Source organism: Olea europaea, chromosome 21 (genome assembly GCF_002742605.1).
Source record: "Olea europaea var. sylvestris chromosome 21, O_europaea_v1, whole genome shotgun sequence".
Lineage (NCBI taxonomy): Eukaryota > Viridiplantae > Streptophyta > Magnoliopsida > Lamiales > Oleaceae > Olea > Olea europaea.
In genome coordinates this window covers 4,543,566-4,555,073 of record NC_036257.1, presented here as the reverse complement: position 1 = coordinate 4,555,073, position 11,508 = coordinate 4,543,566, and the positions used below count along the sequence as shown (strand labels likewise).

The 11,508-nt window shown below is 38.4% G+C and overlaps 1 long non-coding RNA gene across 1 annotated transcript; it reads left to right on the top strand.

Moving 5' to 3' along the window:
• The first annotated feature begins 6,688 nt into the window (after positions 1–6,688).
• Positions 6,689–8,302, top strand: LOC111370262. The gene is made up of 6 exons (XR_002698359.1): positions 6,689–6,717; positions 6,988–7,057; positions 7,641–7,710; positions 7,965–8,021; positions 8,115–8,182; positions 8,285–8,302. It is a non-coding gene; the product is annotated as an uncharacterized LOC111370262 (long non-coding RNA).
• The last annotated feature ends 3,206 nt before the right edge of the window (positions 8,303–11,508 follow it).

Below are 11,508 nucleotides of genomic sequence, written 5' to 3'. Positions count from 1 at the left end.
AAGATTTTTTCCATGTTGCTGCATGTATTTGTTATAACATTACATAAAATACTACTTAAATGAATTGTGCTATGCTGGTCCTTAATTTTTACTCAGTTCAAAAACGAAAATCATAATGTATTCACAAGATTCTGAAATTACTGTCTTTTAGATGATGCATCGAACTACACTGCATGCTCTCGAGTCAGTGGAAATTCTGGAATACATAATTTATAGTCACACGCGCATGCATAAAGAGCAACAAATGGTAACTTTGTACAAGTACTTCTGATATAACACATTCAGACATGATGTACAAAAATTTAGGATCATCCATGTGCGCCTGCGTACCGGGTTTATACAACATTCATTGCAACCAACAACAATTACATGGACGAGCTAGGCAAGCAAAAGTGTAACTGAATTTGGACCTGTTTATACAAAAATCATTGCAACCAATAACATAAAATTTGTTCATACAACGTTCACCCCTTTCAAGCAATGTACGTGAAGTCAAAGTTGCGATGCAGTGACCGTGGAGGGGGTTGAGGCATCTTCATCCACTGTCATCTGCAATTCAATAACCAAAAATGATATAATGAGATCAAAGTTATCATGGAAGTTAATTTGGTAAATGCAAATATACAGCATGTTCGACAAGAATACTCAACTAAACAAATAACGACACTATGGTGCTCTTACATACATAAAGAAGAAAAAAGCTCAACAAACTAGAAATTACTCCACAAGATTGCAATGCTGAAGTATAATGAAATCCATAATCCAATGCGAAGAGTGGAAGCTAAAATTTAAACTTATAACCTTTGTTACTCAAAATTGGAGTGCTAAATTTGGCAAGCCTCCTGAAACATATAGATACATTCCCAGACAACTTATTGTCACTTCAATCCAACATTAACCCACAAAACTAATCTCATTCGGTCATCCAACCCAATTCACAAGCAATCAGCAGTACAACATCCTATCCAGTGAATTTCATATAGAAATACGAATACTTAGAAAATTTCTTCCAAGAACCATACAATTGAAATGGAACTACGATTACCAATAAATGCCCAAACATACTAAAGTAATAAAGCATAATCAATTATTAAATAACTTCAACTATATCAGATATTAAGGATAAAGGAAGTTAATCTAGGTTAAAGAAAAATACTCACCTACATGGTAACATAGGACGGTGGGGGATTGAAGACGGATACCGGCAACGACAAAGGCGAAAGAAAATTTCTCACCTTCGTTCGCACAAAGCTGAGATTTTCACCATTTTCTCCCCACAATATCAAATATGAAAACACCGAAAGAGTGATATATACTTAGGGTTAGAATCAACAAAATAAAGGACGAATACTAGCTTCGTGATGGATTGGAGGAGACTAGGTTTTCTCTCAGGGGGAAATGGAAAACGGGAATGGGAAGGGTCAGGGAAAAGGGAGGGACCTTATACTCGTTTTATAATTTCTACACTTTTTTAAATTTAACTTTTGTATACGGGTTGGGTTGGTCGGCTTCGGGTTGGGTTTAAGGGACAACCTATGATCCAACCCAACCAGACAGAAAATGGGAGAAATAAATCCAAACCCAACCCATTTCATTACAAAAATCGACCCTAACCGCTCCATTTCAGTCGGTTTGATCGGTTTTGCCCATCCCTTGAGAGATATTCAACTGAACGTGACAAAATCCGACAATATTTTCTTTGAATTGCATGTGATATGAACAGTACGGAGAATATTCGTATACTATTCGACATGCTCCTTTAGAATAACATAAATGTACGACTACGCAAAGATGAAGTCCACACAAACTTTAAATCATGTAAATGTTTCGCTAAAAATACCTTATTTCTTCACTCTCTTCGCCCTCCCCCTGGTGTACGGAGTCTTTGTAGATACAGCAGAACGTCGGACGCATGTCGATCGTCGCCTTTTTGTGGTGGGTGGGTCATTGCATTGCACGGGTATGCTGGCCCCCCCGGCATGTTCCTCGCACCGCCTACAAAACAATTCCACTTTAATTAGCACTTCATCCATTTGCATCACGACTTTGGGTTAGGGTGACATGATGAGCTCTCCACCGCAATGTACTTACCATCCACCTCCGCTACACCACTAGCGGACGCAACAGGTTTGTCCAAGAGGTAGAACCACTGGAAGACACTTCATCATCGTGACTGCTCTTTTCTGGTTTGGAATCCATGCCGCGTCCACCTAGTATGAAATTAACATGCGACGAAATATTAGTAACACTGTATACTTCAAACAATCGAGAATACATACTAGTGCATGAGGTCATATGTAAGTAAATGATCCAAATATTATGCGTTACTCTAAGCAGTGAAATAGAAGTAATCCACCGTAGTGTACGTACCGTCCGCCTCCGCTACGCCAGTAGGGGACGCAACACCGTCGTCCTCACGTTTTCCCAAACCACCGAAAGCTACGTCGCCGTCGTCACCATTCAGTGCTGGTTCGGATTCCATGCCGGCTCCACCTACGCATGAGTACCAACATACCCAATATTAGAAATTGCGTGTCGTTCAGGGTTTACAGTATACACACTTCCGAATGAGGTGAGACCTATGTACGAAATCAAATATTATGCAATACTTAAGACATGTACCGTTTCGCTCTTGCATTTTCTTGTCCATATCTTCGTCATGATCGACCGGCAATGGAAAGAAGCCTCTTCCATGCACTACAAAACAACAATTGTAAAAACGTAAGGGGATTACGTATTTGCTAGTATCAAATAGTAAAGAAGAGATGAAAATGTATCCATAGTAATTGATGCACATACCTTGCGGTTCCGCACATTCCGGGACAGGGTCGGTCTCGCCTCCATTTCCGTCTAAGTCACAAATCCCATGTGCACTCAATGTCAGCAAACATATGTAACATATAATAAATAACATTTTAAATGCAGTACACATACCATGCACTGAAGTAGCTAAAATTGTGGGCTCGTTTGCCGCCTGAGCCGTAGGTGGAGTACTTCTAGAGGGAGCTGGGGGGACGAGGGTAGAAATGAAGTCCCTGACCTTCACAAATTCATAGGTCACATGCTGCATGATCTCAAGCTTCACGTGTGCAGGCGAATTTCGATGAGCGTTCTTTGATCGAGCAATAGTTCCTCCACCTCATCTCTCGTGAGGCTCGCACCAGAGGTTTGACCTTGTCGTTCATGAGATGTGAAGGGTGCATGAATGGGAGAAGTACGTCTGTGCATGGGAGGGGAGGAATATGTCCCAGTCTGCAATGTGCGAGTGTGGTCATCCTCACTGTCCCCACTATCCCCCTTGTTCGAGGCCTCTCCATTGCTATTTCCACTCTTATCACCTCCGGTCTCCTCACGGGCTCCCCATCCTCACTATCGCCCGGCTCATCATCGTCCTCGGAGCCTCCTCCACTGGAAAACCATTACGCACTCCCCCCTCGAGTTTCCAACATTTCTCCCACTGGGCAAAAGATCTGGGTCACGATGTGTAGGGATAATGTCCCTTGCAACCTCGTCCAACGCAGGTACAGTACGATCTTCAAACGGCAAGAGGGTGGAGATACATGGTTGCCCAAGCTCGGCTTCGATGGGACGAAGCGTCGCGGACACGTGCAGCTGCAACATAAAGGAACTGAGTGTCACCAAAAATGTAACAAGTAATGGCACATGCAGATCGCATGCATGAAACGCAATCCAATACCTTAATGTTCTTGAAGAATGCATCATACGTCCGTTGCTGCGGTTGTTTGGTACACGTCCAACTCAGAAGCCGTGGGGATTGATGACCCAATCGTCGAGCAAACCTATCCCCAATTTCTGGCATTGCCTCGAATGCCCAGATCTGTTACAGCAAATAGTAACTATGAGTTGAACATTAACAATGACAATACATTTCTGATGAAATAATGAATACATTGTACAAAATTTGTGTGTAGTACCTGCATGGCAATGGGGAAGCCGTGAACTGTATAAGTAGCCACCTTCTCCTTCTTATTTGTGGCATCTACAAATTTTCGTCCCAGTCTGCGTCGGAAGCCCCTTATTAGACGAATGTACGATACTCTACCCCAAGGGTAGGAATAGAATATGTCCAGATCATCCATGATCGACAGTGTGGGAAGTTTAATAACGGCATGGCTATCCGGAGCATTGAACACTTCTTCGATGATTAGAGCAAGCCCGAGCTTGTACCGATCTGCTCGGGGCGTCGACGGCCGGAGAAATGCCTTCTCAAGTTCGCCACACGAAATCCTGTTCATTGATTTGAAGTATTTATCCTTCAACCTCTTCTTTTGTAGAACTCGGTCCATCGCAACGTCATCTGGAAGAAGACCACACATTAAACCCGTGACTAGAGCATACTCTAGCAAGCCAAACCTTGCTGAGTGGCCTTGCACTTTAAACCATATTTCGCTGGCCTTTTCAGTTCGTATGTAGCGAAAAACGAGCTGCTGGATTAGTTGGGCTGAGAATTGAAGATCTCGAACCTAGGAAATCCGTACGCTGCCGGTCATCGAAATGCTCCAGCATTGTCTTCACATACCGTAGATTGCTTCGCTGTGAGATGTGGGCCCTCAACCGCGCATTCTTTGGAACCAGATATTCAAAATCCATGCACCCTCCTGCAGTTTAACATAAATTTAATACGTCAGATAGTAGTTTTTGAAGACACACGACATGTCGTGACAAAAATAATAGAACCACATTTCAACGAACAAGGTGCAATGACTAATCAATCAACAAATGTCCGGATCATAGCATTGCAATTATATTAATGCAAAAGCAAAAACACACATGCAATGTTGGCACCACTAAACAAATCGTGAGATCATACGTTTGAGTAACAGTAATGCGAAACACACGTACGATGTTGCAACGACGGATCAATGAACAAAATCGTGACATCATAGCATAACAGTATTTTTAATGCGAAACTTACGTGCACTGTCGGAACCAAATTTGATAACTAGGGAACAAATGAACTGTTGTTCCCGACAGTTCATCGGTGGAGAGGCTCATCTGTCGAGAATTACTGAGCCTAACTGTCGGGAACGACAGTTCATCTGTCGATTATTCCATCTGTTGAGATTTTCTGTCGCGAACTGTCGGGAACGACACTTCGGTGGTAAGTGATTTAACACTTCATGTCTATGCATGGAGAGTGATAGTGTAAAACATTGTGTACATTTTGGAAGTAGTTCATGATACAGTTCTCAACGTGCAAATACGATAAGTACACCTCAACGGCTATGTCCAGACTACTAAACACCAGCTCTGACTAAGACAATAGCAATTCAAGACAATATCAATTGAAGGCAACAACGTGCAAATATGCTAAGTCAAAACACCAACTCTGACTAAGACAATAGCAATTCAAGACAAAACTGTAGTAAGCAAAACATATCTAATATTAGGAAGCACAAAACAGCTCGGAGCACTCACGACTCACAATTCCCTGACCTCTTCTTCCTTTCCTCTTCTCAGCAACACCTTGAGCCTCCTTCTAAGCCAATTTCACATTGGCCACTGTGCCTGCAAAATGTAAATTAATCAACTCACATTCCCAACTGTAAACACTCAAAACTTCTGAAATTCAAAAGTTATGTGAAATTACTTTATAATTCCATAGAGGAGGACTGCATTAGTCAATACCACCAAGATAATTATACTTCCGAAATCTACACTCCACAAAACCACAATCCCTAATTGTTCAATTTTTTAAATCAAATTCTAAGCTTTCTTCTCAGCCCAGGGAGTTCACCAAGTATAGGCTCAGGAAGCAAGCAACAACTGCTTGCTGTGGATCCTGGTAGTACATGTTCCTTCCCAATTCGTATACCTCGTTGATTTGATGTGTATGCAGATTATACAACTTCCTAAGATTCTCAGTACAAATTCAACGATATATCTCATCCAAGATGTCGTATTTCTACCTATAAACCAACTGTCATAACTGCCATTCTTTTTTGAAAACCATTTTCCTTCTTTTGAATCCTTTCCATGGCAATCCCATTCTCCTCATCATCACTTCAATTCAATTCTCTACTCACATTTTCGGTAAATATTCGCCCTCGCCCTCTCCCTCTCCCTCTCATATCAAAGCTCCCATTTTTCACGAATAAGAAACTCTACCGATTCTGTTGCCAATCAAGCAGTAATTCTAATGAGGTAGATACAAATTTCTGAATAATAGGTTTCTTTTTTCATTATGATTCTGACGTTTAATTAATGTTATAGGATTATTTGTTGGATGCTCTCGTTTCAGTTGGAGATGGGTTCTCTTTCAGTGGAGGTTTGGAAGTTGGAACTAAGATTGATAATACGGACCTCCCATCCTGGCCAGCTTTAACTATGTTTTATTGAAAATGAATAAATTTTAATAATGGTTTTTTCTGAAATTAAAGCATAATTTTTGACAGGGAAGTATTCTGATGAACCAAGCCCGACTGATGAATGGTTCAAGCAAGGAATGATAGTATGCTATTTGGACTTCTGTTTGGCTTCATTTTGAAATGAAGACAAAATTACAACTTATTGACTTCATTTTTCTGCCAAAATTTTTAAAATTTAAAGGGGTTAGGCTCATTTGGATGTTGATTGATGGGTATGTTGTATTCAGATGAAAGCCCATCCCGTTGGTGGCACAGGAAAGAAAGCAAAGGATCCAATCTTCGGACTTGCAATGGGTGGTTCTTCACAGGCCACATCTGATCTTTTTAGGTAATTAAATGAGACTTTTGTTAAATAATGTGTTTCTGGGAGCAACAAGCACTACAAGAACAAATATGACATGTTAGGTAAGGTGGATTGTAGAGTCCCAGGAAGTACAACGGAAGGAAAGAAAGTTATATCTTGTCTATTCTAGACCGGTCTAATACTGTACACCAAACATGACCTTAATGTTATGGGTTAGCAATCAATGTTATTCAGATATTGAGTACGGATTATTTGCAGGGCTATGAATTGAAACATGCTCATTTTGTACAATAGATGGTTTTGTGTACAAAGTGGAAGCCCTGAAAATCCACGAGTCATACTGATTCATGGTTTCCCTTCACAGGTGAGTCTTATGCTTTTCTGCTACTTTCAATTAATGAAAACAAGATATAAATATAGTCCCTTCACACATATACTTAGTCCAGTTGAAAAGTGGGAATAATTCGAACTTTCTTATTCCTTTGGTAGTTGTTGCATAATTTACAACTTCTCGCCACGTAATTATTCATTTGGATATGAAAGCATACTTAAATCCTGCAAGATAATATTGTTATATTCTCACTATATAGTGGTACTGAAATCTTAATTTTTCTGATATTTGATAAAAGCTTACAACTGAATCCAAATTTTCTTGCCAATATATCTAAATGGGTGTACTCTGAGGTCTATTAACATTGAGTTACAAGTTCAGATATCAGACCTCTCAGTTTCTCTAGGATACAATGTAATCCACTTCTAACTTTTTTGGTATATTTTACCTTAGATTTCACTGCTTCAAATAGAGCATTAAGGGAACTTTTTCAGTCTGTTTAGATTTTCGTGATGAGTAGTACCTTCAAATAGAGCATTAAGGAAAATTTTTCAGTCTATTTAGATTTTCGTGATGAGTAGTACCTGAAAAAAATACTTATATCTTTCTGTTATAGGCGTATTCTTATCGCAAAGTTCTACCAATTCTCTCAAAGAATTATCATGCTATTGCTTTTGATTGGCTAGGTAAGCTTAAGCTCACTTTTCTTACTAGAAATTACAGTTATTTGCATAGTTTTTGTAATTCACACAAACATAAATAAGTACTTCCGTTATGTTTCAGTTTTGAGTAATGTTTTACACTAAATTCTTTCTTGTTCGTGGCATAAATGATCTGTCATTCCTGAAGTCCCGTTACAGTAGTTTAAAATAGTTTTTTGCTGCATGAGCTTAGATAAAGCTATCATTATTAAATTCTCTTGGCATTCTTGTTCTTACAGGATTTGGCTTTTCAGATAAACCTCAACCCAAATATGGCTTTGACTACACTTTGAATGGTATTTTCTGCCATAAGATTTTATTTAGTTGTCGTGTCACTATTAAAGAAAAATATCTACTATCAACGCTAAAAGTTTCCTTCTGGCTTGCAGAATATGTCTCATCCTTGGAATCTGTTATCAATGAACTCTCAAAAGATAAGGTTACTCTTGTTGTCCAGGTACATGTCATCTTGAATCTGGATCTATAACCATACTTCCAAAGTTATTTGTCAACTGGCCTCTAATTTTGACGAATATTAGCTTATGATGTTCTTTTATAGGGATACTTTTCACCAGTTTTCACCAGGAAAAGCTTAATAATCTCATCCTTCTAAATCCACCAGTATGATACAAATATGGATATGCTATTTATTTCCTTATAGTCTTGGATATTTGAGATATTGATTGACCAGAAAATATTTTATCATCTTAAATTGTTGAGGATTATACTCATCCTTGGAGTTCAATGAGAATGCTAAATGCTACAACCAGGCTGAACTGAATAAACACTATCTTGACCATTATTTGAACAAAGTGGCCATCATTAGATTTCATCTCACGTACTTACAGCTGAAATGAGGACATTGTTTGATCACACAACGTATGCTCCCAAGTTTTGTTATTTTATTCATTCGTCGTATGAAGATCTACTTGGAATTTTCAATATACTAATGTTAGCAGAAAGTTTGTACATAAACGCACTTATCTCCAGAAGAAGCACTCTCCTAATAACTACAGAAGCATCAACTTAAATAAGATAATAATACAGAAAGGAAGTAATAATACAGAAAGGAAGTGACAGTATCAACAATTAATAATGACAATAATATAGGAAGCATGAAACTAAAAGAGAATAAAGAACTTCACATGCGAGGAAGGAGCTCACGAACTGAACCAATTTTGAAGAAAATAGAGAGAGAGAGAGAGAGACAGGAGGCTCACGAGTCACGGACTCACGGAGTCTGTTGTCACAAATACGGTGCAGTGGGCCAGTGGTAGATACCGGAGAGGCTATGGGTAACCGTCGGCGGCAAGAAATAACTGAACCGCAGATTTTCAAAATCTTCAAAGCCGATGACTGGAGGCAGCAACGACGACCGATCTCCCCCATGATCGATGACGATGATTTGGCCAGAAAATAAGATAGCCGGCGAGTGAGACAAAGGTAGCGGGCGTCCGAATGTGAAAGGCGAAGACGAGAGGGAAATGGAGAAGTAAAAATTGGAGAAATTAGGTTTGCAATTGCATTTTCTCTTTCACTTTCAATTTCAATTATAATAAATTGGCCCCATTTCCCCTGTTTTAGCCAATCTTCCCTTGTTTTAGCAAATCCACTCCTAAGACTTTGTATCGTGGGAGTTAGCTAGTTATTAGTTGCTTAATTTTCTCCATTCCGTTATTGTAAATTGGCTTTTTAAAGCCACCGTTCGTTGTTAATAAAGGTTGATATTGATTTTCAAATACCCAAAACATTGTCTTGGAGAGATTCCAATTAGGAAGAGAGTTCCTTAATTCTGTGAGCAATTGTTTTCTGTCCATTTCTGTGCCTCAGTTCAAGATATATATATATATATATATATATAAGGTTGCCAGCTGTCGAATTGATATACACACATTGGCAGTAACTTTTGAGGAGAAACTGAAGAAAAATAAGCAGCAGCTTTGGGAAGAGAATATACACGCACATATAGGGCTGCCAACTGGGAGGAAAAACAAAGAATTCAAAGCCATTAATATATCTTTACATGCAACAAAAGCTGAAATTAAAGGAAAACACATGCAACACACTGAAAGAAAAATGAAGAAGAATAAAAGAGGGCGGATTCACTTTGCACACTTTGTCAAATTTTGGTGTTGTCTTTTAACTTTTGCGTGTTTAACTTTGATAATATGCATGGCTAATTTTATATTGTTAGGATGTGATAAACCCTTGTTATGAAATTTTTTATTTGAATAATTAAATTGACGTTAAATTTGTTTGAATTCTTGGATGTTTATTATTGTTTTTCATGCTTTTCAATTAATTGGTCACTAGTTGAATTGTTTGTGGATTTTGTTGTTATCGAGAGAGTCAATAGGATCATTAACATAAAATAATAAACATTGTGAGGTTCGATAGAGGATAGAGATATACCTCTATACTTCACATAGTTCTTATAAGATGTTTAGCTAGTTTAATGCATTTATCATGTTCGCATCTTTCATGGAGAGATAGTAAGGTCACATGAGGAGAATATATTTGATAACTATCGAGAGAGGTTTTCAATTACAATAGGAAAATTGACCAAGAAGCATGATTTCAAATTTTCATTTTAAATTGTTGAACTAAAAATTGATTAATAAGGGGAATTCTACATTTTAACAATACGTTTCACAAGTTTGATCAATTTTTACATTACTTTCAAGTTAGTTAATTAATTTAATAGTGTTAGTTACAACTCGATCTTGCTATTCGATTAAGGGAATTGTTAACTTTAACTTAATCAAACACATAGTCATCGTGGGTTCGACACTCTACACACTATTATATTACTTGTTTGTGATCTCGTCACTTGCGGGTAATCAAATGATCAAGTTTTTGGCACCGTTGCAGGGGACTATTGTTTTTGATAAGTTTTAGTTAATTTTAGCTTTAATTTGAATTTTACTTTTTATTCTTTTTCTTCTAGAGTTTAGTTTATTATATTAGAAAAATTTTAGAGTGTTTTTTGCTTTCTTTTTTGGGATGTTGTATGTGAAGTTTGAGAACATGCGATCTTTCTCAATTTGACCCAGAAATTGAACGAATATTCAACTTTGGAAGAAGACAACAGTTGGAAACACACCAAAAACAGCTAGAGGAAGACATGGCAAACGAAAATCCAAATCAACTAGCCATGAGGACTAATCTAGGAGTAGCACAATCGAATATAGCTACGGCCAATGAAAATACAATGCTCATGGGAGAGTATATGGTTCCACCGGTTGTCATATATCCAGCGTTTGGTCAGCCAAGCTTTTACCTAAGGACATATGTCATCAGTATGTTCCGAAATGCGCTTCAATATTTTGGGAGAGCTACAGATAATCCCAACGCTTATATATTAAGATGTGTGGAAGTGTACAACAATTGAGTATCCGGGGGTTTCAAGCGAAGCAATCAAACTGCGGGTCTTCATATACATCTTGAAGGACTCAGTAAGGAATGGTTAGACACTTGTCCACTGCAGGGCATCACGATATGGAACCAATTGAGTCAGAAATTCCTTAGTAAATATTTTCCACTAAAAAGGATTAATAAGCTAAGGGACGAGATCACTACTTTTTAGCAAATGGACTAAGAATGATATTCAGAGGTTTAGAAATGTTACAAAGGTTTACTTCACCAATGACCAAAACACGAATTACAAAAGCGGTTTCAGATGCAATACTTCTACATTGTCTGAACCCAATTAGCAGGGCTTATGTAGACTCTGCATGCTATGATTCTATCACAAAAAATCGTGGATCAGGTCTACCAAATCAT